The sequence below is a fragment of the Mytilus californianus genome, unplaced genomic scaffold (assembly GCF_021869535.1).
Source record: "Mytilus californianus isolate M0D057914Y unplaced genomic scaffold, xbMytCali1.0.p SCAF_6, whole genome shotgun sequence".
Taxonomy (NCBI): domain Eukaryota; kingdom Metazoa; phylum Mollusca; class Bivalvia; order Mytilida; family Mytilidae; genus Mytilus; species Mytilus californianus.
In genome coordinates, this window is record NW_026262712.1 from 2,785,582 (window position 1) to 2,809,567 (window position 23,986).

At 34.0% G+C, this 23,986-nt stretch overlaps 41 non-coding genes across 41 annotated transcripts; all 41 read left to right on the forward strand.

Moving 5' to 3' along the window:
- The first annotated feature begins 1,733 nt into the window (after positions 1-1,733).
- On the forward strand, positions 1,734-1,806 carry Trnat-cgu (transfer RNA threonine (anticodon CGU)). The gene has a single exon. It is a non-coding gene; the product is annotated as a tRNA-Thr (tRNA).
- Positions 1,807-2,012: 206 nt separating this feature from the next.
- On the forward strand, positions 2,013-2,083 carry Trnag-ccc (transfer RNA glycine (anticodon CCC)). The gene has a single exon. It is a non-coding gene; the product is annotated as a tRNA-Gly (tRNA).
- A 354-nt stretch (positions 2,084-2,437) lies between these two features.
- Positions 2,438-2,510, forward strand: Trnat-cgu (transfer RNA threonine (anticodon CGU)). The gene has a single exon. It is a non-coding gene; the product is annotated as a tRNA-Thr (tRNA).
- Positions 2,511-2,716: 206 nt separating this feature from the next.
- Positions 2,717-2,787, forward strand: Trnag-ccc (transfer RNA glycine (anticodon CCC)). Its single transcript has one exon. It is a non-coding gene; the product is annotated as a tRNA-Gly (tRNA).
- Positions 2,788-3,142: 355 nt separating this feature from the next.
- Positions 3,143-3,215, forward strand: Trnat-cgu (transfer RNA threonine (anticodon CGU)). Its single transcript has one exon. It is a non-coding gene; the product is annotated as a tRNA-Thr (tRNA).
- A 206-nt stretch (positions 3,216-3,421) lies between these two features.
- Positions 3,422-3,492, forward strand: Trnag-ccc (transfer RNA glycine (anticodon CCC)). The gene has a single exon. It is a non-coding gene; the product is annotated as a tRNA-Gly (tRNA).
- A 355-nt stretch (positions 3,493-3,847) lies between these two features.
- Trnat-cgu (transfer RNA threonine (anticodon CGU)) lies at positions 3,848-3,920 on the forward strand. Its single transcript has one exon. It is a non-coding gene; the product is annotated as a tRNA-Thr (tRNA).
- A 206-nt stretch (positions 3,921-4,126) lies between these two features.
- Positions 4,127-4,197, forward strand: Trnag-ccc (transfer RNA glycine (anticodon CCC)). Its single transcript has one exon. It is a non-coding gene; the product is annotated as a tRNA-Gly (tRNA).
- A 355-nt stretch (positions 4,198-4,552) lies between these two features.
- On the forward strand, positions 4,553-4,625 carry Trnat-cgu (transfer RNA threonine (anticodon CGU)). The gene has a single exon. It is a non-coding gene; the product is annotated as a tRNA-Thr (tRNA).
- Positions 4,626-11,224: 6,599 nt separating this feature from the next.
- Positions 11,225-11,295, forward strand: Trnag-ccc (transfer RNA glycine (anticodon CCC)). Its single transcript has one exon. It is a non-coding gene; the product is annotated as a tRNA-Gly (tRNA).
- A 355-nt stretch (positions 11,296-11,650) lies between these two features.
- On the forward strand, positions 11,651-11,723 carry Trnat-cgu (transfer RNA threonine (anticodon CGU)). Its single transcript has one exon. It is a non-coding gene; the product is annotated as a tRNA-Thr (tRNA).
- Positions 11,724-11,929: 206 nt separating this feature from the next.
- Positions 11,930-12,000, forward strand: Trnag-ccc (transfer RNA glycine (anticodon CCC)). Its single transcript has one exon. It is a non-coding gene; the product is annotated as a tRNA-Gly (tRNA).
- Positions 12,001-12,355: 355 nt separating this feature from the next.
- On the forward strand, positions 12,356-12,428 carry Trnat-cgu (transfer RNA threonine (anticodon CGU)). Its single transcript has one exon. It is a non-coding gene; the product is annotated as a tRNA-Thr (tRNA).
- Positions 12,429-12,634: 206 nt separating this feature from the next.
- On the forward strand, positions 12,635-12,705 carry Trnag-ccc (transfer RNA glycine (anticodon CCC)). Its single transcript has one exon. It is a non-coding gene; the product is annotated as a tRNA-Gly (tRNA).
- Positions 12,706-13,060: 355 nt separating this feature from the next.
- Positions 13,061-13,133, forward strand: Trnat-cgu (transfer RNA threonine (anticodon CGU)). Its single transcript has one exon. It is a non-coding gene; the product is annotated as a tRNA-Thr (tRNA).
- A 206-nt stretch (positions 13,134-13,339) lies between these two features.
- Trnag-ccc (transfer RNA glycine (anticodon CCC)) lies at positions 13,340-13,410 on the forward strand. The gene has a single exon. It is a non-coding gene; the product is annotated as a tRNA-Gly (tRNA).
- Positions 13,411-13,765: 355 nt separating this feature from the next.
- On the forward strand, positions 13,766-13,838 carry Trnat-cgu (transfer RNA threonine (anticodon CGU)). The gene has a single exon. It is a non-coding gene; the product is annotated as a tRNA-Thr (tRNA).
- A 206-nt stretch (positions 13,839-14,044) lies between these two features.
- Trnag-ccc (transfer RNA glycine (anticodon CCC)) lies at positions 14,045-14,115 on the forward strand. Its single transcript has one exon. It is a non-coding gene; the product is annotated as a tRNA-Gly (tRNA).
- Positions 14,116-14,470: 355 nt separating this feature from the next.
- Trnat-cgu (transfer RNA threonine (anticodon CGU)) lies at positions 14,471-14,543 on the forward strand. Its single transcript has one exon. It is a non-coding gene; the product is annotated as a tRNA-Thr (tRNA).
- Positions 14,544-14,749: 206 nt separating this feature from the next.
- Trnag-ccc (transfer RNA glycine (anticodon CCC)) lies at positions 14,750-14,820 on the forward strand. The gene has a single exon. It is a non-coding gene; the product is annotated as a tRNA-Gly (tRNA).
- Positions 14,821-15,175: 355 nt separating this feature from the next.
- Trnat-cgu (transfer RNA threonine (anticodon CGU)) lies at positions 15,176-15,248 on the forward strand. Its single transcript has one exon. It is a non-coding gene; the product is annotated as a tRNA-Thr (tRNA).
- Positions 15,249-15,454: 206 nt separating this feature from the next.
- On the forward strand, positions 15,455-15,525 carry Trnag-ccc (transfer RNA glycine (anticodon CCC)). Its single transcript has one exon. It is a non-coding gene; the product is annotated as a tRNA-Gly (tRNA).
- Positions 15,526-15,880: 355 nt separating this feature from the next.
- Trnat-cgu (transfer RNA threonine (anticodon CGU)) lies at positions 15,881-15,953 on the forward strand. Its single transcript has one exon. It is a non-coding gene; the product is annotated as a tRNA-Thr (tRNA).
- Positions 15,954-16,159: 206 nt separating this feature from the next.
- Trnag-ccc (transfer RNA glycine (anticodon CCC)) lies at positions 16,160-16,230 on the forward strand. Its single transcript has one exon. It is a non-coding gene; the product is annotated as a tRNA-Gly (tRNA).
- Positions 16,231-16,585: 355 nt separating this feature from the next.
- Trnat-cgu (transfer RNA threonine (anticodon CGU)) lies at positions 16,586-16,658 on the forward strand. Its single transcript has one exon. It is a non-coding gene; the product is annotated as a tRNA-Thr (tRNA).
- A 206-nt stretch (positions 16,659-16,864) lies between these two features.
- Trnag-ccc (transfer RNA glycine (anticodon CCC)) lies at positions 16,865-16,935 on the forward strand. Its single transcript has one exon. It is a non-coding gene; the product is annotated as a tRNA-Gly (tRNA).
- A 355-nt stretch (positions 16,936-17,290) lies between these two features.
- On the forward strand, positions 17,291-17,363 carry Trnat-cgu (transfer RNA threonine (anticodon CGU)). The gene has a single exon. It is a non-coding gene; the product is annotated as a tRNA-Thr (tRNA).
- Positions 17,364-17,569: 206 nt separating this feature from the next.
- On the forward strand, positions 17,570-17,640 carry Trnag-ccc (transfer RNA glycine (anticodon CCC)). The gene has a single exon. It is a non-coding gene; the product is annotated as a tRNA-Gly (tRNA).
- A 355-nt stretch (positions 17,641-17,995) lies between these two features.
- Trnat-cgu (transfer RNA threonine (anticodon CGU)) lies at positions 17,996-18,068 on the forward strand. Its single transcript has one exon. It is a non-coding gene; the product is annotated as a tRNA-Thr (tRNA).
- Positions 18,069-18,274: 206 nt separating this feature from the next.
- Positions 18,275-18,345, forward strand: Trnag-ccc (transfer RNA glycine (anticodon CCC)). The gene has a single exon. It is a non-coding gene; the product is annotated as a tRNA-Gly (tRNA).
- A 355-nt stretch (positions 18,346-18,700) lies between these two features.
- Trnat-cgu (transfer RNA threonine (anticodon CGU)) lies at positions 18,701-18,773 on the forward strand. The gene has a single exon. It is a non-coding gene; the product is annotated as a tRNA-Thr (tRNA).
- Positions 18,774-18,979: 206 nt separating this feature from the next.
- Positions 18,980-19,050, forward strand: Trnag-ccc (transfer RNA glycine (anticodon CCC)). The gene has a single exon. It is a non-coding gene; the product is annotated as a tRNA-Gly (tRNA).
- Positions 19,051-19,405: 355 nt separating this feature from the next.
- Positions 19,406-19,478, forward strand: Trnat-cgu (transfer RNA threonine (anticodon CGU)). Its single transcript has one exon. It is a non-coding gene; the product is annotated as a tRNA-Thr (tRNA).
- A 206-nt stretch (positions 19,479-19,684) lies between these two features.
- Positions 19,685-19,755, forward strand: Trnag-ccc (transfer RNA glycine (anticodon CCC)). Its single transcript has one exon. It is a non-coding gene; the product is annotated as a tRNA-Gly (tRNA).
- A 355-nt stretch (positions 19,756-20,110) lies between these two features.
- Trnat-cgu (transfer RNA threonine (anticodon CGU)) lies at positions 20,111-20,183 on the forward strand. The gene has a single exon. It is a non-coding gene; the product is annotated as a tRNA-Thr (tRNA).
- A 206-nt stretch (positions 20,184-20,389) lies between these two features.
- Positions 20,390-20,460, forward strand: Trnag-ccc (transfer RNA glycine (anticodon CCC)). The gene has a single exon. It is a non-coding gene; the product is annotated as a tRNA-Gly (tRNA).
- A 355-nt stretch (positions 20,461-20,815) lies between these two features.
- Trnat-cgu (transfer RNA threonine (anticodon CGU)) lies at positions 20,816-20,888 on the forward strand. Its single transcript has one exon. It is a non-coding gene; the product is annotated as a tRNA-Thr (tRNA).
- Positions 20,889-21,094: 206 nt separating this feature from the next.
- Positions 21,095-21,165, forward strand: Trnag-ccc (transfer RNA glycine (anticodon CCC)). The gene has a single exon. It is a non-coding gene; the product is annotated as a tRNA-Gly (tRNA).
- Positions 21,166-21,520: 355 nt separating this feature from the next.
- Trnat-cgu (transfer RNA threonine (anticodon CGU)) lies at positions 21,521-21,593 on the forward strand. The gene has a single exon. It is a non-coding gene; the product is annotated as a tRNA-Thr (tRNA).
- A 206-nt stretch (positions 21,594-21,799) lies between these two features.
- Positions 21,800-21,870, forward strand: Trnag-ccc (transfer RNA glycine (anticodon CCC)). Its single transcript has one exon. It is a non-coding gene; the product is annotated as a tRNA-Gly (tRNA).
- Positions 21,871-22,225: 355 nt separating this feature from the next.
- On the forward strand, positions 22,226-22,298 carry Trnat-cgu (transfer RNA threonine (anticodon CGU)). The gene has a single exon. It is a non-coding gene; the product is annotated as a tRNA-Thr (tRNA).
- Positions 22,299-23,986: the final 1,688 nt, after the last annotated feature.

The window sequence follows — 23,986 nt, forward strand, 5'->3', positions numbered from 1 at the left end:
GAATGCGAGAATATAACAATAATAATGAAAATGTTGAAAATGTTGAAAATCATACTGATGTGATATATTCAGATCGTTCATCTGAAAATAATCAAATACCGAGTGAAAAGATATCGACAAATACCTCAGATAAAATGGACTTTGAAGATAACCCGCCTGAGGCCTCCGCTAAAGGTAACATTGAAATTGTAAATAGTCCAAATATAGATATGTGTTCAATCGATACAGGTAATGAATTGTCTTTGTCATCAAATTGTGTAACCAGTAAAATTGTAAACAATGTAAATAAAAGTAAACATGGATTACCTGTTGAGAGATTTGAAAAGAATATATGTACCGTAGAAAAAGAAAATTTAGTATCAAAATGTACAATTAGTCAAACGAATAATAGTGATAGTGTATCCACTACGTCAACAGGTGTACAATCATGTGATAAATTGAAAGAACATAATAATACCGTACAAGAAAGTGGAATTATTAATAAAATTGTTTTGAAAAAAAACCGGTGTGGTATGGACATTTTAATTGGAAAAACGCAAAGAGAACGTCTGATATTGTTTTATATGGACCGTAAAGAGTTTGAAGTTCTCCTTAGAGGGGAACGAGATTACTTTAGATTTAACAAAGTACTAACTGAAGATTTTCAAGATGTACGAACTACAAAACTAATGACTGATGCAGTGAGTCAAGGAATACTGAAGATGGAAAAAGTTGTGAAAATTAAAAAATTGTAACATTTTTATTAGTATTTTGTATTTTGTATTTGTAGGGAGAAAGTGTGTATGTTTCTGTGAGAAAATGTGGATAAAAGGTTTTTGCTGAATAATGATAATTATTTTGTGATGTTGTTTGCTTGTCTTATTGTTGCTGATAAGTGACTTGATATTTAATACTTTTGATTTTATTTGCGTGGTGGAATGGAGACCAGCCCTATGCGAACTATTATTTCGATTGTATCAATTTTCGTCATATGTCGGACAGTAAGACTGTACAAACACTTAACTCTTTGATTTTTCATTGCATTCTGTGTAAGCTTTTTATAATTTTGAATGTAGGAGCTGAATGGTAGATTAGAATGAAATTGAATATAAGTATAGGGATATGATGTTTTTCTATAGAAAATGATATATATAAAAATATGAGTATACAAAAATTTATAATCAGACAATCATGTTCGTGACAAATATTTCACGCAATATAGATAATGTTTCATTTATGATTCATTTCAGCGAAAGGACAATAACTATTGACAATGTTTTCATTTTTGTGTAATTGAAACTGTGATATGTATATACAAATTGTGAATATAATAAAGATAAAAAAAAAAAAATGCAAGATTCCCATTCTTGCGACCCGGGTTCGATTCCCGGGCGGCGCAAATTTTTGGCACCTTTTACACTCTTTAAAAATTGAAACACTAATACAGAAAGGATAAGATTTATTTTCTTTTCATGTAGATATTTTGTTTTCCTTGAATGCACCAAGCAGTTAATATGTATATGTATGTTTGATTTCCAACTTATTTATTTAGCTAGGTTAATTGCACTTTCGTTGGTTTTAGCCAAAGCATCATATTATTAATTTTATTGGCTAAATGCATGCTTTCCTTTGAAAAGGAACTGAACAAGATGATTTTTTCTAGTATTCTATCCTGATTTTGGCTTTTTACATCAAATTTAGAAAGAAATCTTGCCTGATGAACATATACTACATTAAGCGAACGATGCGTCAAAGCCCCTATAGCTCAGTGGTTAGAGCACTGGTCTCGTAAACCAGGGGTCGTGAGTTCGACTCTCACTGGGGGCAGATTTTGCCACCTTTTTACGCAAAACCCCTTGCTTCTTACCAATTTTTGCTCCTATTGCAAGTAACAGTTTTCTCGATTTAATTACAGGTCTGTTGCAAGAATGTTAGATGCATATGACAAGTTTATCTATTTTATGGTGAACAGTTGACAAATTGTAGTATCACAGTGATATAGAAATAGATAAAATTCACTACTTCATATTGAAGCGCCGCTGGTGTAGTGGTATCATGCAAGATTCCCATTCTTGCGACCCGGGTTCGATTCCCGGGCGGCGCAAATTTTTGGCACCTTTTACACTCTTTAAAAATTGAAACACTAATACAGAAAGGATAAGATTTATTTTCTTTTCATGTAGATATTTTGTTTTCCTTGAATGCACCAAGCAGTTAATATGTATATGTATGTTTGATTTCCAACTTATTTATTTAGCTAGGTTAATTGCACTTTCGTTGGTTTTAGCCAAAGCATCATATTATTAATTTTATTGGCTAAATGCATGCTTTCCTTTGAAAAGGAACTGAACAAGATGATTTTTTCTAGTATTCTATCCTGATTTTGGCTTTTTACATCAAATTTAGAAAGAAATCTTGCCTGATGAACATATACTACATTAAGCAACGATGCGTCAAAGCCCCTATAGCTCAGTGGTTAGAGCACTGGTCTCGTAAACCAGGGGTCGTGAGTTCGACTCTCACTGGGGGCAGATTTTGCCACCTTTTTACGCAAAACCCCTTGCTTCTTACCAATTTTTGCTCCTATTGCAAGTAACAGTTTTCTCGATTTAATTACAAGTCTGTTGCAAGAATGTTAGATGCATATGACAAGTTTATCTATTTTATGGTGAACAGTTGACAAATTGTAGTATCACAGTGATATAGAAATAGATAAAATTCACTACTTCATATTGAAGCGCCGCTGGTGTAGTGGTATCATGCAAGATTCCCATTCTTGCGACCCGGGTTCGATTCCCGGGCGGCGCAAATTTTTGGCACCTTTTACACTCTTTAAAAATTGAAACACTAATACAGAAAGGATAAGATTTATTTTCTTTTCATGTAGATATTTTGTTTTCCTTGAATGCACCAAGCAGTTAATATGTATATGTATGTTTGATTTCCAACTTATTTATTTAGCTAGGTTAATTGCACTTTCGTTGGTTTTAGCCAAAGCATCATATTATTAATTTTATTGGCTAAATGCATGCTTTCCTTTGAAAAGGAACTGAACAAGATGATTTTTTCTAGTATTCTATCCTGATTTTGGCTTTTTACATCAAATTTAGAAAGAAATCTTGCCTGATGAACATATACTACATTAAGCGAACGATGCGTCAAAGCCCCTATAGCTCAGTGGTTAGAGCACTGGTCTCGTAAACCAGGGGTCGTGAGTTCGACTCTCACTGGGGGCAGATTTTGCCACCTTTTTACGCAAAACCCCTTGCTTCTTACCAATTTTTGCTCCTATTGCAAGTAACAGTTTTCTCGATTTAATTACAGGTCTGTTGCAAGAATGTTAGATGCATATGACAAGTTTATCTATTTTATGGTGAACAGTTGACAAATTGTAGTATCACAGTGATATAGAAATAGATAAAATTCACTACTTCATATTGAAGCGCCGCTGGTGTAGTGGTATCATGCAAGATTCCCATTCTTGCGACCCGGGTTCGATTCCCGGGCGGCGCAAATTTTTGGCACCTTTTACACTCTTTAAAAATTGAAACACTAATACAGAAAGGATAAGATTTATTTTCTTTTCATGTAGATATTTTGTTTTCCTTGAATGCACCAAGCAGTTAATATGTATATGTATGTTTGATTTCCAACTTATTTATTTAGCTAGGTTAATTGCACTTTCGTTGGTTTTAGCCAAAGCATCATATTATTAATTTTATTGGCTAAATGCATGCTTTCCTTTGAAAAGGAACTGAACAAGATGATTTTTTCTAGTATTCTATCCTGATTTTGGCTTTTTACATCAAATTTAGAAAGAAATCTTGCCTGATGAACATATACTACATTAAGCGAACGATGCGTCAAAGCCCCTATAGCTCAGTGGTTAGAGCACTGGTCTCGTAAACCAGGGGTCGTGAGTTCGACTCTCACTGGGGGCAGATTTTGCCACCTTTTTACGCAAAACCCCTTGCTTCTTACCAATTTTTGCTCCTATTGCAAGTAACAGTTTTCTCGATTTAATTACAGGTCTGTTGCAAGAATGTTAGATGCATATGACAAGTTTATCTATTTTATGGTGAACAGTTGACAAATTGTAGTATCACAGTGATATAGAAATAGATAAAATTCACTACTTCATATTGAAGCGCCGCTGGTGTAGTGGTATCATGCAAGATTCCCATTCTTGCGACCCGGGTTCGATTCCCGGGCGGCGCAAATTTTTGGCACCTTTTACACTCTTTAAAAATTGAAACACTAATACAGAAAGGATAAGATTTATTTTCTTTTCATGTAGATATTTTGTTTTCCTTGAATGCACCAAGCAGTTAATATGTATATGTATGTTTGATTTCCAACTTATTTATTTAGCTAGGTTAATTGCACTTTCGTTGGTTTTAGCCAAAGCATCATATTATTAATTTTATTGGCTAAATGCATGCTTTCCTTTGAAAAGGAACTGAACAAGATGATTTTTTCTAGTATTCTATCCTGATTTTGGCTTTTTACATCAAATTTAGAAAGAAATCTTGCCTGATGAACATATACTACATTAAGCGAACGATGCGTCAAAGCCCCTATAGCTCAGTGGTTAGAGCACTGGTCTCGTAAACCAGGGGTCGTGAGTTCGACTCTCACTGGGGGCAGATTTTGCCACCTTTTTACGCAAAACCCCTTGCTTCTTACCAATTTTTGCTCCTATTGCAAGTAACAGTTTTCTCGATTTAATTACAGGTCTGATGCAAGAATGTTAGATGCATATGACAAGTTTATCTATTTTATGGTGAACAGTTGACAAATTGGAGAGCTGAATTGAGCACAGCCCATGATGGAAGTGTAAACAATTCTCCGTGAAAAATTTCGTTGTTTTTTACGGATTATATATGATATATACATAAACAAAGGTAATTCTGATGAACATTGCATTGTTATTGACATTTCGAAACTGATAAACTGTTTATTTATATGTTGTTTACCCCTACTCTGACGACTTAATCGTTTGGAGGAGGGGGGTTGATTTGGGTGCGCTTGACATTTTTTGTTAGGCTGTGCTTGCTTTGAAAATCAAAAATGTCTCAGTCGGAGCTGAATCGTCCAAATTCCGGAAATTCTCGTAGAAACCCAAGGGATAACAGAAATCGATTTTCGAAACAGAATTATGTTACTGATAATAAATATTACCAGCGAGAATGTACTGTTAGGGTGGAAAAAATTCCGACACAAGTAATTGGAGAAAGGGTTGTAATAGAAGATATTGAGACTTTAACCGGAATGAACACTGTATTAGCAGTAGTACGATGTGATTTATCGTCATATGATGTAACATTTGACTGTAAAGAAAATGCATTTAAGATGTTACGGGGCGTAGAAATTGCTAATAGAGATTTCGAGTGCAGTATGATGTTTTCGGACATAACTGTAGTTTCAGTAATAAAATTACCGTCTTATATTTGTGACGATGAAATTACAAGTAAAATTGAAAGTAAAGGAGTGAAAGTAGTTTCACCTGTTTATAGACGAACCGTACCTGGGACTCAAGTTGCTGATGGCACAAGATTCATGAGGTGTAAGTTTCCTCCAGGGGTGGTATCCCTGCCGTGGTCAATGCCTTTTAAATTTGGTACCGACACCAAATATTATCGCGTGGTTCATAACAACCAAACAAAAGTCTGCTCAGAGTGTTCATCTCCTGAGCACATGAGAAAAGATTGTCCACATTTTTTGTGTTATGGATGTGGAGATACTGGACATGCCTTGAAAAGTTGTCGAGCAAAAAAATGTAAATTTTGCCATAATTTGCCGTTAAAATGTGTATGCAAGCCTTCAACAAGATGGGAACACGAAAGCCGTAACCGAGGAGAAAATAAAGACAATTGTCCGGACTGTGGACAATATTTCTGCATGTGTAAATGTAGGATATGCGGAAATGCGAACTTGAAATGTACATGTGCTTGCTACACATGTGACACAGTTCCATGTGTATGTAAATGTCACCAATGCCGAAGTGATCCGTGCGTTTGTCCTTGTACTGATTGTTCCAAATATCCGTGCGTATGTCAATGTACAGAATGTGATCAACCGTTAAAAGATTGTATTTGTATGGTAGCTAATGACAATGATTCAGAAGTTATTATACAAAGAAGACCAGATGAAAGTCATGCAGATGATGAGGATACTGAAACCGTGGTAAAGTCTATTGTAAGTGAAAATGTACATGACAATGAAAGTATAGCAAGTGAAAACTGTATTGAAGATGAAGCAAAACAGGGCAGTGAAGCTAAAATACAATTGGATGGGTCAGACAAAATTGGAAAAACAGACGTTTCAAATCTAACAATAGTAGAAGTAGAAGTGCACAATGAGCAAAATGGAGCTCCAGATGGTTTAAAGAGGAAGCGACCGATTTCAGAGGATGGTATTGATGACAATGATGATCATAGAACAGATAGCTCAATTGAAACAGATATAATTGAGAGTGAAAGTCTTGTTACCGGAACAGACAGAGAATTGAGTGAAGGTAAAAAAATCAAGAGAGATGATGATACCACTCCTTCTTGCGATACTGTTGTAGGAGGGAGTGATGAAATTAATGATGTTGATATGGAGAATAGTCTCTCATTGAATGAAATAATTAGCACCCTGGTTGGTGATGAAGTAATCACCACTGAAGGTGCAAAAGAAAATGAAGAATTGTCTGTCTGTTCTGGTGATGGGTATGAAAGTTCAGTAGAAATACTGGATATAAATAGTGATGGTGATGTTAAAAATGTGGGTAAATTTATTAGTGCTAAGCAAGCTCGAAAACTTAAAAAAAAAGAGAAAAAGCTTGAAAGGAGATCAAGAATTAAACCTACTCCTAATCTAGATGGTAAAGGTGTTAGATCTGTAGGTCAAAATTGTGAAAGTACTAAGATGTAAACAATGGATAAATATGTAATTTTATTTTATTTCATCTTTACAATGGTGCTTATATGTTCATTTAATTGTAATGGACTTAGATGTGTAAATAATTTTCAGAACTTTGTTAGTGTTATTGATGATAAAAAAATTAGCATTGTACTTTTACAAGAGACATTTTGGGATAATAATTATATAGATAGTATAAAGCATTTATATACAGGTAAGATCACTTGTAATAATGGTTTGAATTGTAGACAAGGTGTTGCTGTACTTGCAAATAATTATTGTAAAGATAAGATACAATTTGTTTATTCTGATGAAAAGGGTAGATTTTTACATGTTACATTTCTTGAGAATGAAAGATTGTACAATATTATATCGTTATATGCACCAAATACGGTAACTGAAAGAACAGAGTTCTTTGAATTTGTAAAACTGTATACGGAGAATATGGACAATTTAATTATTGGAGGCGACTTCAATACTAGTTTGTCTAATTTAGACAAAGGTGGCAAAACAAAACATAGTGTAGATGAACCATGTAGAAAATTATATCAAATAGTTAATGATAATAATGTGTATGATGTGTGGCGTGCTAGAAACACCCACAGTAGAATATTTTCATGGAAACGTATTAGTAATAATGAGTTACAACAGAGTAGGATAGATTATTTTTTAGTTAGTAGACAGTTGTCACCATGTATTCAAAATGTATATTATAACTTAACTAGTTTAAGTGATCATGCTTTTGTTATATTGAATTTAAACTGTAATAATATAGAAAGAGGTCCTGGTTTGTGGATCCTTAACAATACACTTTTACAAAATGAACAGTATGTTAGAAGAGTTAAGGAAATTATAACTGTAGAAAAAGAAAATGAGTTATATGATAGAGATATTTTGATATGGTGGGATAATCTTAAGTATAAAATTAAAAGATATTCCCAAATTTTTTCTTCTTCTATAGCTAAAGAAAATAGAAGAGATTATTTCAGGTTAGAAAAGCAAATTAATACTTTATGTGAAAAAGCTGCCAATGGCAATGATATTGATATAGCTAAATTGGAAAGTTTGAGATTAGAATTGTCTCAATATGAATTAGAAAAATGTAGAGGCGCTGTTCTCAGATCTAAAGCTGTTTGGGCTGTTGAATCAGACAAAAATACAAAATATTTTTTAAATTTAGAAAAATATAAACAGGAGAATAACTCTGTAAAGGAATTGTTGAATGTGAATAATGAATGTGTTAATGACATTAATGGTATTTTAGATTTGCAATATGATTTTTATAAAGAATTGTATACTTGTGTAGATACTGATGATATAAACATGAATGAATTATTAGATTGTGTAGATGTAAAAATAGATAAAAATGATCATCAGTTATGTGAGTCAGATATTTCGTTTGATGAAATAATAAAAGCATTATCTCAAATGTCTAAAAATAAAAGTCCAGGATCAGACGGACTTACTGTTGAGTTTTATTGTCATTTTTATTCTGAGCTTAAGTATGTACTTATGAAACTGTATAATACTATTGAACAAGAGGGATTTTTAAGTAGATCAATGAAATGTGGTGTTATTAGTCTTGTATTTAAGAAAAAAGGTGACAGAAGATCACTTAAAAATTATAGACCGATATCTCTGTTACAGGTTGATTATAAAATCTTGGCCAGAATAATGGCAAATAGATTTAAAACTGTATTACCAAAAATTATTTCTGTAGACCAAACTTGTTGTATAATTGGTAGAGATATATCTAATAATGTAGCAAATGTCAGAGATATCATAGAAATTATTGAAAGAGATGAACTTGAAGGTTATATTATCAAAATTGATCAAGAAAAAGCATTTGATAGAGTTAGTCACTCATATTTATTGAAGGTTTTAAAAAGATATGGTTTTGGAGATAACTTTATTAAATGGATAGAAATATTTAATAATGGTATTAATAGTGCAGTAAAATGCAATGGTTTCTTAACAAATTATTTTTGTATTAAGAATGGTATTAGACAAGGCTGTCCTATAAGTGCATTATTGTATGTTTTAGCTGCTGAGCCCTTACATAGTAAGATTGTTAAAAATGATTTGATAAAAGGTATTGTTGTTCCAAATAGTGAAAAAGAAGGGTTAATTTTTCAGCATGCAGACGATACAACTTTATCTGTTTGTAATAAACAATCTATATCAGAAGTTTTTAAAGTTTTTGATTTATATAGTAGAGCAACTGGTGCTAAAATAAATAGACAAAAATCTGAAATTTTATGTGTTGGAAAGGGAGAATTGTCACCTGTAGAAAAACAGGAGTATGGTTTACAAGTATGTGATAATAATGTACAATTACTTGGTATTTATGTTGGAAAAGACAGAAATATATGTGATGATTTAAATTGGAAAGAAAAGATATCAAAATTGAAATCTCTTTTGAATATATGGTTACAAAGGCAATTAACGCTGCAAGGTAGAGTTATTGTTGTAAATACGTTGATGATGTCTAGATTTTGGTACACTCTTTTTGTATCCTCTATCCCCGAATGGGCTTATAATGAGATAAAGATTTTATGTGTTAATTTTGTATGGAATAAGAGATCTCATTTGGTGAATTATAATGTTATAATAAATCCTAAATGTAATGGAGGTTTGCAATTAGTTGACATGAAATGTAAAGTACATGCATTTAGATTAAAGTTTTTAGGAAGATTAATAAATGATGAATATGATGTATTGTGGAAGTATACTTTTAAATATTTTGTATCAAAGATTTATAATATGAATCTAGGGTTAGAGGTATTGTTTATTCAAGTACCACATTGTGAGTTAAAATGTTTACCGATTGTGTATATTGAAATGTTAGAAGCTTGGTATGTTTTGAGACGGAAGTCTGAATTGAAATTAAGTGTAGAAAATATATATGACCAACCATTGTTTAAGAATCCGGAGATTGTATTGAAGGATAAACCAATACTTTGGTATGATTTTATAAATGCTGGTATAGTTAGTCTTAAGGACATATGTTATGAGGTTAAAACAGGATTTTTACCTGATTGTGCTATTGTTGAAATAATACAAAATGTATTTGAAAATTCAAATGTAAAGAATGTTATTGATCGTTATCATTGTTTAATTTGTGCAATTCCTGATGACTGGAAGCAGACCGTGCATAGTGAATTGCATCATAGGAATGCAAAAAGAACAATAGACATTTCTGTTATTATTAATCATGTACCATTTGAGTTACCATTGTGTACTGTTAAAAAGCTGTATAATTGTTTATTAGATGATATTTGTAAAGATCCCTGTGGTATTGAAATGTGGAAAACACTGTTCAATATTGATGATAATGACTTTAGTAAAATCTGGTGTAATGTAAATTTATTCTGGAAACCTGCAAAGTTTATTGAGCTAGATTACAAAATACTTCATAATTGTATATTTACCAAAAGTAAATTCAAAAGAATTGGATGGTCTGATGATGATTTATGTGATGTTTGTGGTAATGAAATTGAAGATCTAGTACATATGTTTATAAACTGTGATGAACTTTTAGAATTTCATAACTATTTATCTGAATTGTTTGTGAAATTATTTGGAAATTGTGATTCTGACAGAATAAGTGGTGTACAGAGTGAACATTTGCTACTATTTGGGTTAAATTGGAAAATGAAAGGTGTTAATGACAGTTTTGTTAACTTTCTGCTTTCAACTGCAAGATATTGTATATTTAGAAGAAGGAATATTATTATGAATGGAAAAACAAATGTTAATTTAGTTCAATTTTTCAAGTACACACTGAAACATTATGTCATATATTTTTATGTGTATATGTGTCAAAAACATAAAATACATTCTTTATTTGAAAAGAAATTTTTGCTTGATAATCCTCTGGTTAAAGAAGTAGATGATGATATAATATTTAAATTGTAGTAATTTGAATATAAAAACTGATTGTGTCATGTAGACATTTATACAGAAGCTTGAAATTGAATGTTATAGACATTTTGAATTGATATTGACACTTGTGATATTGTTTTATGTATTTTAATGTGTATAATATGATGTCTTATTTTAATAAAGATAAAAAAAAAAAGAGCACTGGTCTCGTAAACCAGGGGTCGTGAGTTCGACTCTCACTGGGGGCAGATTTTGCCACCTTTTTACGCAAAACCCCTTGCTTCTTACCAATTTTTGCTCCTATTGCAAGTAACAGTTTTCTCGATTTAATTACAGGTCTGTTGCAAGAATGTTAGATGCATATGACAAGTTTATCTATTTTATGGTGAACAGTTGACAAATTGTAGTATCACAGTGATATAGAAATAGATAAAATTCACTACTTCATATTGAAGCGCCGCTGGTGTAGTGGTATCATGCAAGATTCCCATTCTTGCGACCCGGGTTCGATTCCCGGGCGGCGCAAATTTTTGGCACCTTTTACACTCTTTAAAAATTGAAACACTAATACAGAAAGGATAAGATTTATTTTCTTTTCATGTAGATATTTTGTTTTCCTTGAATGCACCAAGCAGTTAATATGTATATGTATGTTTGATTTCCAACTTATTTATTTAGCTAGGTTAATTGCACTTTCGTTGGTTTTAGCCAAAGCATCATATTATTAATTTTATTGGCTAAATGCATGCTTTCCTTTGAAAAGGAACTGAACAAGATGATTTTTTCTAGTATTCTATCCTGATTTTGGCTTTTTACATCAAATTTAGAAAGAAATCTTGCCTGATGAACATATACTACATTAAGCGAACGATGCGTCAAAGCCCCTATAGCTCAGTGGTTAGAGCACTGGTCTCGTAAACCAGGGGTCGTGAGTTCGACTCTCACTGGGGGCAGATTTTGCCACCTTTTTACGCAAAACCCCTTGCTTCTTACCAATTTTTGCTCCTATTGCAAGTAACAGTTTTCTCGATTTAATTACAGGTCTGTTGCAAGAATGTTAGATGCATATGACAAGTTTATCTATTTTATGGTGAACAGTTGACAAATTGTAGTATCACAGTGATATAGAAATAGATAAAATTCACTACTTCATATTGAAGCGCCGCTGGTGTAGTGGTATCATGCAAGATTCCCATTCTTGCGACCCGGGTTCGATTCCCGGGCGGCGCAAATTTTTGGCACCTTTTACACTCTTTAAAAATTGAAACACTAATACAGAAAGGATAAGATTTATTTTCTTTTCATGTAGATATTTTGTTTTCCTTGAATGCACCAAGCAGTTAATATGTATATGTATGTTTGATTTCCAACTTATTTATTTAGCTAGGTTAATTGCACTTTCGTTGGTTTTAGCCAAAGCATCATATTATTAATTTTATTGGCTAAATGCATGCTTTCCTTTGAAAAGGAACTGAACAAGATGATTTTTTCTAGTATTCTATCCTGATTTTGGCTTTTTACATCAAATTTAGAAAGAAATCTTGCCTGATGAACATATACTACATTAAGCGAACGATGCGTCAAAGCCCCTATAGCTCAGTGGTTAGAGCACTGGTCTCGTAAACCAGGGGTCGTGAGTTCGACTCTCACTGGGGGCAGATTTTGCCACCTTTTTACGCAAAACCCCTTGCTTCTTACCAATTTTTGCTCCTATTGCAAGTAACAGTTTTCTCGATTTAATTACAGGTCTGTTGCAAGAATGTTAGATGCATATGACAAGTTTATCTATTTTATGGTGAACAGTTGACAAATTGTAGTATCACAGTGATATAGAAATAGATAAAATTCACTACTTCATATTGAAGCGCCGCTGGTGTAGTGGTATCATGCAAGATTCCCATTCTTGCGACCCGGGTTCGATTCCCGGGCGGCGCAAATTTTTGGCACCTTTTACACTCTTTAAAAATTGAAACACTAATACAGAAAGGATAAGATTTATTTTCTTTTCATGTAGATATTTTGTTTTCCTTGAATGCACCAAGCAGTTAATATGTATATGTATGTTTGATTTCCAACTTATTTATTTAGCTAGGTTAATTGCACTTTCGTTGGTTTTAGCCAAAGCATCATATTATTAATTTTATTGGCTAAATGCATGCTTTCCTTTGAAAAGGAACTGAACAAGATGATTTTTTCTAGTATTCTATCCTGATTTTGGCTTTTTACATCAAATTTAGAAAGAAATCTTGCCTGATGAACATATACTACATTAAGCAAACGATGCGTCAAAGCCCCTATAGCTCAGTGGTTAGAGCACTGGTCTCGTAAACCAGGGGTCGTGAGTTCGACTCTCACTGGGGGCAGATTTTGCCACCTTTTTACGCAAAACCCCTTGCTTCTTACCAATTTTTGCTCCTATTGCAAGTAACAGTTTTCTCGATTTAATTACAGGTCTGTTGCAAGAATGTTAGATGCATATGACAAGTTTATCTATTTTATGGTGAACAGTTGACAAATTGTAGTATCACAGTGATATAGAAATAGATAAAATTCACTACTTCATATTGAAGCGCCGCTGGTGTAGTGGTATCATGCAAGATTCCCATTCTTGCGACCCGGGTTCGATTCCCGGGCGGCGCAAATTTTTGGCACCTTTTACACTCTTTAAAAATTGAAACACTAATACAGAAAGGATAAGATTTATTTTCTTTTCATGTAGATATTTTGTTTTCCTTGAATGCACCAAGCAGTTAATATGTATATGTATGTTTGATTTCCAACTTATTTATTTAGCTAGGTTAATTGCACTTTCGTTGGTTTTAGCCAAAGCATCATATTATTAATTTTATTGGCTAAATGCATGCTTTCCTTTGAAAAGGAACTGAACAAGATGATTTTTTCTAGTATTCTATCCTGATTTTGGCTTTTTACATCAAATTTAGAAAGAAATCTTGCCTGATGAACATATACTACATTAAGCGAACGATGCGTCAAAGCCCCTATAGCTCAGTGGTTAGAGCACTGGTCTCGTAAACCAGGGGTCGTGAGTTCGACTCTCACTGGGGGCAGATTTTGCCACCTTTTTACGCAAAACCCCTTGCTTCTTACCAATTTTTGCTCCTATTGCAAGTAACAGTTTTCTCGATTTAATTACAGGTCTGTTGCAAGAATGTTAGATGCATATGACAAGTTTATCTATTTTATGGTGAACAGTTGACAAATTGTAGTATCACAGTGATATAGAAATAGATAAAATTCACTACTTCATATTGAAGCGCCGCTGGTGTAGTGGTATCATGCAAGATTCCCATTCTTGCGACCCGGGTTCGATTCCCGGGCGGCGCAAATTTTTGGCACCTTTTACACTCTTTAAAAATTGAAACACTAATACAGAAAGGATAAGATTTATTTTCTTTTCATGTAGATATTTTGTTTTCCTTGAATGCACCAAGCAGTTAATATGTATATGTATGTTTGATTTCCAACTTATTTATTTAGCTAGGTTAATTGCACTTTCGTTGGTTTTAGCCAAAGCATCATATTATTAATTTTATTGGCTAAATGCATGCTTTCCTTTGAAAAGGAACTGAACAAGATGATTTTTTCTAGTATTCTATCCTGATTTTGGCTTTTTACATCAAATTTAGAAAGAAATCTTGCCTGATGAACATATACTACATTAAGCGAACGATGCGTCAAAGCCCCTATAGCTCAGTGGTTAGAGCACTGGTCTCGTAAACCAGGGGTCGTGAGTTCGACTCTCACTGGGGGCAGATTTTGCCACCTTTTTACGCAAAACCCCTTGCTTCTTACCAATTTTTGCTCCTATTGCAAGTAACAGTTTTCTCGATTTAATTACAAGTCTGTTGCAAGAATGTTAGATGCATATGACAAGTTTATCTATTTTATGGTGAACAGTTGACAAATTGTAGTATCACAGTGATATAGAAATAGATAAAATTCACTACTTCATATTGAAGCGCCGCTGGTGTAGTGGTATCATGCAAGATTCCCATTCTTGCGACCCGGGTTCGATTCCCGGGCGGCGCAAATTTTTGGCACCTTTTACACTCTTTAAAAATTGAAACACTAATACAGAAAGGATAAGATTTATTTTCTTTTCATGTAGATATTTTGTTTTCCTTGAATGCACCAAGCAGTTAATATGTATATGTATGTTTGATTTCCAACTTATTTATTTAGCTAGGTTAATTGCACTTTCGTTGGTTTTAGCCAAAGCATCATATTATTAATTTTATTGGCTAAATGCATGCTTTCCTTTGAAAAGGAACTGAACAAGATGATTTTTTCTAGTATTCTATCCTGATTTTGGCTTTTTACATCAAATTTAGAAAGAAATCTTGCCTGATGAACATATACTACATTAAGCGAACGATGCGTCAAAGCCCCTATAGCTCAGTGGTTAGAGCACTGGTCTCGTAAACCAGGGGTCGTGAGTTCGACTCTCACTGGGGGCAGATTTTGCCACCTTTTTACGCAAAACCCCTTGCTTCTTACCAATTTTTGCTCCTATTGCAAGTAACAGTTTTCTCGATTTAATTACAGGTCTGTTGCAAGAATGTTAGATGCATATGACAAGTTTATCTATTTTATGGTGAACAGTTGACAAATTGTAGTATCACAGTGATATAGAAATAGATAAAATTCACTACTTCATATTGAAGCGCCGCTGGTGTAGTGGTATCATGCAAGATACCCATTCTTGCGACCCGGGTTCGATTCCCGGGCGGCGCAAATTTTTGGCACCTTTTACACTCTTTAAAAATTGAAACACTAATACAGAAAGGATAAGATTTATTTTCTTTTCATGTAGATATTTTGTTTTCCTTGAATGCACCAAGCAGTTAATATGTATATGTATGTTTGATTTCCAACTTATTTATTTAGCTAGGTTAATTGCACTTTCGTTGGTTTTAGCCAAAGCATCATATTATTAATTTTATTGGCTAAATGCATGCTTTCCTTTGAAAAGGAACTGAACAAGATGATTTTTTCTAGTATTCTATCCTGATTTTGGCTTTTTACATCAAATTTAGAAAGAAATCTTGCCTGATGAACATATACTACATTAAGCGAACGATGCGTCAAAGCCCCTATAGCTCAGTGGTTAGAGCACTGGTCTCGTAAACCAGGGGTCGTGAGTTCGACTCTCACTGGGGGCAGATTTTGCCACCTTTTTACGCAAAACCCCTTGCTTCTTACCAATTTTTGCTCCTATTGCAAGTAACAGTTTTCTCGATTTAATTACAGGTCTGTTGCAAGAATGTTAGATGCATATGACAAGTTTATCTATTTTATGGTGAACAGTTGACAAATTGTAGTATCACAGTGATATAGAAATAGATAAAATTCACTACTTCATATTGAAGCGCCGCTGGTGTAGTGGTATCATGCAAGATTCCCATTCTTGCGACCCGGGTTCGATTCCCGGGCGGCGCAAATTTTTGGCACCTTTTACACTCTTTAAAAATTGAAACACTAATACAGAAAGGATAAGATTTATTTTCTTTTCATGTAGATATTTTGTTTTCCTTGAATGCACCAAGCAGTTAATATGTATATGTATGTTTGATTTCCAACTTATTTATTTAGCTAGGTTAATTGCACTTTCGTTGGTTTTAGCCAAAGCATCATATTATTAATTTTATTGGCTAAATGCATGCTTTCCTTTGAAAAGGAACTGAACAAGATGATTTTTTCTAGTATTCTATCCTGATTTTGGCTTTTTACATCAAATTTAGAAAGAAATCTTGCCTGATGAACATATACTACATTAAGCGAACGATGCGTCAAAGCCCCTATAGCTCAGTGGTTAGAGCACTGGTCTCGTAAACCAGGGGTCGTGAGTTCGACTCTCACTGGGGGCAGATTTTGCCACCTTTTTACGCAAAACCCCTTGCTTCTTACCAATTTTTGCTCCTATTGCAAGTAACAGTTTTCTCGATTTAATTACAGGTCTGTTGCAAGAATGTTAGATGCATATGACAAGTTTATCTATTTTATGGTGAACAGTTGACAAATTGTAGTATCACAGTGATATAGAAATAGATAAAATTCACTACTTCATATTGAAGCGCCGCTGGTGTAGTGGTATCATGCAAGATTCCCATTCTTGCGACCCGGGTTCGATTCCCGGGCGGCGCAAATTTTTGGCACCTTTTACACTCTTTAAAAATTGAAACACTAATACAGAAAGGATAAGATTTATTTTCTTTTCATGTAGATATTTTGTTTTCCTTGAATGCACCAAGCAGTTAATATGTATATGTATGTTTGATTTCCAACTTATTTATTTAGCTAGGTTAATTGCACTTTCGTTGGTTTTAGCCAAAGCATCATATTATTAATTTTATTGGCTAAATGCATGCTTTCCTTTGAAAAGGAACTGAACAAGATGATTTTTTCTAGTATTCTATCCTGATTTTGGCTTTTTACATCAAATTTAGAAAGAAATCTTGCCTGATGAACATATACTACATTAAGCGAACGATGCGTCAAAGCCCCTATAGCTCAGTGGTTAGAGCACTGGTCTCGTAAACCAGGGGTCGTGAGTTCGACTCTCACTGGGGGCAGATTTTGCCACCTTTTTACGCAAAACCCCTTGCTTCTTACCAATTTTTGCTCCTATTGCAAGTAACAGTTTTCTCGATTTAATTACAGGTCTGTTGCAAGAATGTTAGATGCATATGACAAGTTTATCTATTTTATGGTGAACAGTTGACAAATTGTAGTATCACAGTGATATAGAAATAGATAAAATTCACTACTTCATATTGAAGCGCCGCTGGTGTAGTGGTATCATGCAAGATACCCATTCTTGCGACCCGGGTTCGATTCCCGGGCGGCGCAAATTTTTGGCACCTTTTACACTCTTTAAAAATTGAAACACTAATACAGAAAGGATAAGATTTATTTTCTTTTCATGTAGATATTTTGTTTTCCTTGAATGCACCAAGCAGTTAATATGTATATGTATGTTTGATTTCCAACTTATTTATTTAGCTAGGTTAATTGCACTTTCGTTGGTTTTAGCCAAAGCATCATATTATTAATTTTATTGGCTAAATGCATGCTTTCCTTTGAAAAGGAACTGAACAAGATGATTTTTTCTAGTATTCTATCCTGATTTTGGCTTTTTACATCAAATTTAGAAAGAAATCTTGCCTGATGAACATATACTACATTAAGCGAACGATGCGTCAAAGCCCCTATAGCTCAGTGGTTAGAGCACTGGTCTCGTAAACCAGGGGTCGTGAGTTCGACTCTCACTGGGGGCAGATTTTGCCACCTTTTTACGCAAAACCCCTTGCTTCTTACCAATTTTTGCTCCTATTGCAAGTAACAGTTTTCTCGATTTAATTACAGGTCTGTTGCAAGAATGTTAGATGCATATGACAAGTTTATCTATTTTATGGTGAACAGTTGACAAATTGTAGTATCACAGTGATATAGAAATAGATAAAATTCACTACTTCATATTGAAGCGCCGCTGGTGTAGTGGTATCATGCAAGATTCCCATTCTTGCGACCCGGGTTCGATTCCCGGGCGGCGCAAATTTTTGGCACCTTTTACACTCTTTAAAAATTGAAACACTAATACAGAAAGGATAAGATTTATTTTCTTTTCATGTAGATATTTTGTTTTCCTTGAATGCACCAAGCAGTTAATATGTATATGTATGTTTGATTTCCAACTTATTTATTTAGCTAGGTTAATTGCACTTTCGTTGGTTTTAGCCAAAGCATCATATTATTAATTTTATTGGCTAAATGCATGCTTTCCTTTGAAAAGGAACTGAACAAGATGATTTTTTCTAGTATTCTATCCTGATTTTGGCTTTTTACATCAAATTTAGAAAGAAATCTTGCCTGATGAACATATACTACATTAAGCGAACGATGCGTCAAAGCCCCTATAGCTCAGTGGTTAGAGCACTGGTCTCGTAAACCAGGGGTCGTGAGTTCGACTCTCACTGGGGGCAGATTTTGCCACCTTTTTACGCAAAACCCCTTGCTTCTTACCAATTTTTGCTCCTATTGCAAGTAACAGTTTTCTCGATTTAATTACAGGTCTGTTGCAAGAATGTTAGATGCATATGACAAGTTTATCTATTTTATGGTGAACAGTTGACAAATTGTAGTATCACAGTGATATAGAAATAGATAAAATTCACTACTTCATATTGAAGCGCCGCTGGTGTAGTGGTATCATGCAAGATTCCCATTCTTGCGACCCGGGTTCGATTCCCGGGCGGCGCAAATTTTTGGCACCTTTTACACTCTTTAAAAATTGAAACACTAATACAGAAAGGATAAGATTTATTTTCTTTTCATGTAGATATTTTGTTTTCCTTGAATGCACCAAGCAGTTAATATGTATATGTATGTTTGATTTCCAACTTATTTATTTAGCTAGGTTAATTGCACTTTCGTTGGTTTTAGCCAAAGCATCATATTATTAATTTTATTGGCTAAATGCATGCTTTCCTTTGAAAAGGAACTGAACAAGATGATTTTTTCTAGTATTCTATCCTGATTTTGGCTTTTTACATCAAATTTAGAAAGAAATCTTGCCTGATGAACATATACTACATTAAGCGAACGATGCGTCAAAGCCCCTATAGCTCAGTGGTTAGAGCACTGGTCTCGTAAACCAGGGGTCGTGAGTTCGACTCTCACTGGGGGCAGATTTTGCCACCTTTTTACGCAAAACCCCTTGCTTCTTACCAATTTTTGCTCCTATTGCAAGTAACAGTTTTCTCGATTTAATTACAGGTCTGTTGCAAGAATGTTAGATGCATATGACAAGTTTATCTATTTTATGGTGAACAGTTGACAAATTGTAGTATCACAGTGATATAGAAATAGATAAAATTCACTACTTCATATTGAAGCGCCGCTGGTGTAGTGGTATCATGCAAGATTCCCATTCTTGCGACCCGGGTTCGATTCCCGGGCGGCGCAAATTTTTGGCACCTTTTACACTCTTTAAAAATTGAAACACTAATACAGAAAGGATAAGATTTATTTTCTTTTCATGTAGATATTTTGTTTTCCTTGAATGCACCAAGCAGTTAATATGTATATGTATGTTTGATTTCCAACTTATTTATTTAGCTAGGTTAATTGCACTTTCGTTGGTTTTAGCCAAAGCATCATATTATTAATTTTATTGGCTAAATGCATGCTTTCCTTTGAAAAGGAACTGAACAAGATGATTTTTTCTAGTATTCTATCCTGATTTTGGCTTTTTACATCAAATTTAGAAAGAAATCTTGCCTGATGAACATATACTACATTAAGCGAACGATGCGTCAAAGCCCCTATAGCTCAGTGGTTAGAGCACTGGTCTCGTAAACCAGGGGTCGTGAGTTCGACTCTCACTGGGGGCAGATTTTGCCACCTTTTTACGCAAAACCCCTTGCTTCTTACCAATTTTTGCTCCTATTGCAAGTAACAGTTTTCTCGATTTAATTACAGGTCTGTTGCAAGAATGTTAGATGCATATGACAAGTTTATCTATTTTATGGTGAACAGTTGACAAATTGTAGTATCACAGTGATATAGAAATAGATAAAATTCACTACTTCATATTGAAGCGCCGCTGGTGTAGTGGTATCATGCAAGATTCCCATTCTTGCGACCCGGGTTCGATTCCCGGGCGGCGCAAATTTTTGGCACCTTTTACACTCTTTAAAAATTGAAACACTAATACAGAAAGGATAAGATTTATTTTCTTTTCATGTAGATATTTTGTTTTCCTTGAATGCACCAAGCAGTTAATATGTATATGTATGTTTGATTTCCAACTTATTTATTTAGCTAGGTTAATTGCACTTTCGTTGGTTTTAGCCAAAGCATCATATTATTAATTTTATTGGCTAAATGCATGCTTTCCTTTGAAAAGGAACTGAACAAGATGATTTTTTCTAGTATTCTATCCTGATTTTGGCTTTTTACATCAAATTTAGAAAGAAATCTTGCCTGATGAACATATACTACATTAAGCGAACGATGCGTCAAAGCCCCTATAGCTCAGTGGTTAGAGCACTGGTCTCGTAAACCAGGGGTCGTGAGTTCGACTCTCACTGGGGGCAGATTTTGCCACCTTTTTACGCAAAACCCCTTGCTTCTTACCAATTTTTGCTCCTATTGCAAGTAACAGTTTTCTCGATTTAATTACAGGTCTGTTGCAAGAATGTTAGATGCATATGACAAGTTTATCTATTTTATGGTGAACAGTTGACAAATTGTAGTATCACAGTGATATAGAAATAGATAAAATTCACTACTTCATATTGAAGCGCCGCTGGTGTAGTGGTATCATGCAAGATTCCCATTCTTGCGACCCGGGTTCGATTCCCGGGCGGCGCAAATTTTTGGCACCTTTTACACTCTTTAAAAATTGAAACACTAATACAGAAAGGATAAGATTTATTTTCTTTTCATGTAGATATTTTGTTTTCCTTGAATGCACCAAGCAGTTAATATGTATATGTATGTTTGATTTCCAACTTATTTATTTAGCTAGGTTAATTGCACTTTCGTTGGTTTTAGCCAAAGCATCATATTATTAATTTTATTGGCTAAATGCATGCTTTCCTTTGAAAAGGAACTGAACAAGATGATTTTTTCTAGTATTCTATCCTGATTTTGGCTTTTTACATCAAATTTAGAAAGAAATCTTGCCTGATGAACATATACTACATTAAGCGAACGATGCGTCAAAGCCCCTATAGCTCAGTGGTTAGAGCACTGGTCTCGTAAACCAGGGGTCGTGAGTTCGACTCTCACTGGGGGCAGATTTTGCCACCTTTTTACGCAAAACCCCTTGCTTCTTACCAATTTTTGCTCCTATTGCAAGTAACAGTTTTCTCGATTTAATTACAGGTCTGTTGCAAGAATGTTAGATGCATATGACAAGTTTATCTATTTTATGGTGAACAGTTGACAAATTGTAGTATCACAGTGATATAGAAATAGATAAAATTCACTACTTCATATTGAAGCGCCGCTGGTGTAGTGGTATCATGCAAGATTCCCATTCTTGCGACCCGGGTTCGATTCCCGGGCGGCGCAAATTTTTGGCACCTTTTACACTCTTTAAAAATTGAAACACTAATACAGAAAGGATAAGATTTATTTTCTTTTCATGTAGATATTTTGTTTTCCTTGAATGCACCAAGCAGTTAATATGTATATGTATGTTTGATTTCCAACTTATTTATTTAGCTAGGTTAATTGCACTTTCGTTGGTTTTAGCCAAAGCATCATATTATTAATTTTATTGGCTAAATGCATGCTTTCCTTTGAAAAGGAACTGAACAAGATGATTTTTTCTAGTATTCTATCCTGATTTTGGCTTTTTACATCAAATTTAGAAAGAAATCTTGCCTGATGAACATATACTACATTAAGCGAACGATGCGTCAAAGCCCCTATAGCTCAGTGGTTAGAGCACTGGTCTCGTAAACCAGGGGTCGTGAGTTCGACTCTCACTGGGGGCAGATTTTGCCACCTTTTTACGCAAAACCCCTTGCTTCTTACCAATTTTTGCTCCTATTGCAAGTAACAGTTTTCTCGATTTAATTACAAGTCTGTTGCAAGAATGTTAGATGCATATGACAAGTTTATCTATTTTATGGTGAACAGTTGACAAATTGTAGTATCACAGTGATATAGAAATAGATAAAATTTGGTGGTCGAGTGGACCTTGAAGTGACTGGACGTTGTGTTTATGTTGAAGGAAATAATTACTCTGTTATAAGTGATTGCTCGGATATCCAAGCTAATATTTGGAATATATAAACATTCTAACTTGTTTCAGAAGTAAGTTTTTTTTTCTTTAATTATGACAAAACTGTCGTTTGTAACTTTTTAAATCAATGTAAACATTGTCGTATAGAAAGAGGCCACCCGAGGGTGAATTTATTTATAATGGAGAGACTTCCATCTTTATTGATGAGTACCATAGAAAACGCGTGTGAACAATTTCGTAATATCACATTTACTGTGCATGGTGAAAATGACAGAGCCCGTATATCTATTGTTTTTACAAATGAAGATAGTAATAAAAGTAAACGAAAGTCGAATTCAACTGTCAATCGTGACAAAAAACGAATGAAAGAATATAATAATAGTGTCGAAAGTGTTTCGAATATTGGAAATCATACCGAAGTGATTTATTCGGATAATTCGTCTGAAAGTAATCAAGTACCGGATGAAAAAGTAGCGACAAACACATCGGATATAATGGACATTGAAGATAACCCGTCTGAGGCCTCCGTTACAGGTAACATTGAAAGTATAGAACGTCCAAATATAGAACTGTGTTCAATCGATACAGGTAAAGACAATGTAAATAAAAGTAAACATGGATTATCTATTGATACAAGTGAAAATAATACAAAAGGAGATAATGTATTTTCAGAATTTACGTTTAGTAAAGTGAATAACAGTGGTATTTTATCCGCTACATCTAAATGTGTGCAATCATGCGATAGATCGAAAGAAAATAATGACAAAGGTAAACAAGTATTTACGGCAAAAATTGTAACTGAAAGTGAGTTAATTCCAAAATTTGTTTTGAAACAAACCCGATGTGGTTACGATATATTGATCGGAAAAACAGTGAAAAAACGTCTGATATTGTTTTATATGGATCGTGAAGAGTTTGAAGTATTTGATCGCAGTGATCGAGATTACTTTAAATTCAACAAAGTGTTGACTGAAGATTTTCATGATGTAAGAACGACAAAACTAATGACTAATGCAGTGAGAAAAAGAATGCTGCAGATGATAGAATTTGTGACAAATAAAAAAACTGTAATTTTTTTTATTATTTAATTGTATTGTATTTCGTAAAAGAGAAAGTTTGTATGGTTTGTGAGAACGTTGTGGAAAAAAGTTTTTCCGAATATTGATAATTCTTTTTTGTGATTTGTTTGCCTGTCTTAAAATAACTGATGAATGACTTGATATTTAATACTTCGAATTTTATTTGCGTAGTGGAATGGAATCCAGCCCTGTGCAAATTACATTTTCGATTGTATCAATTTTCGTCCTCTGTCAGAAAATAAGACGTTACAATCATTTTTCACTGAGTTTTCTTTGTATTCTGTGTAAGCTTTTAATCATTTTGAATGTATGTGCTGAGTGATAGATAAGAATGAAATAGAATATTAGTATAAGGACT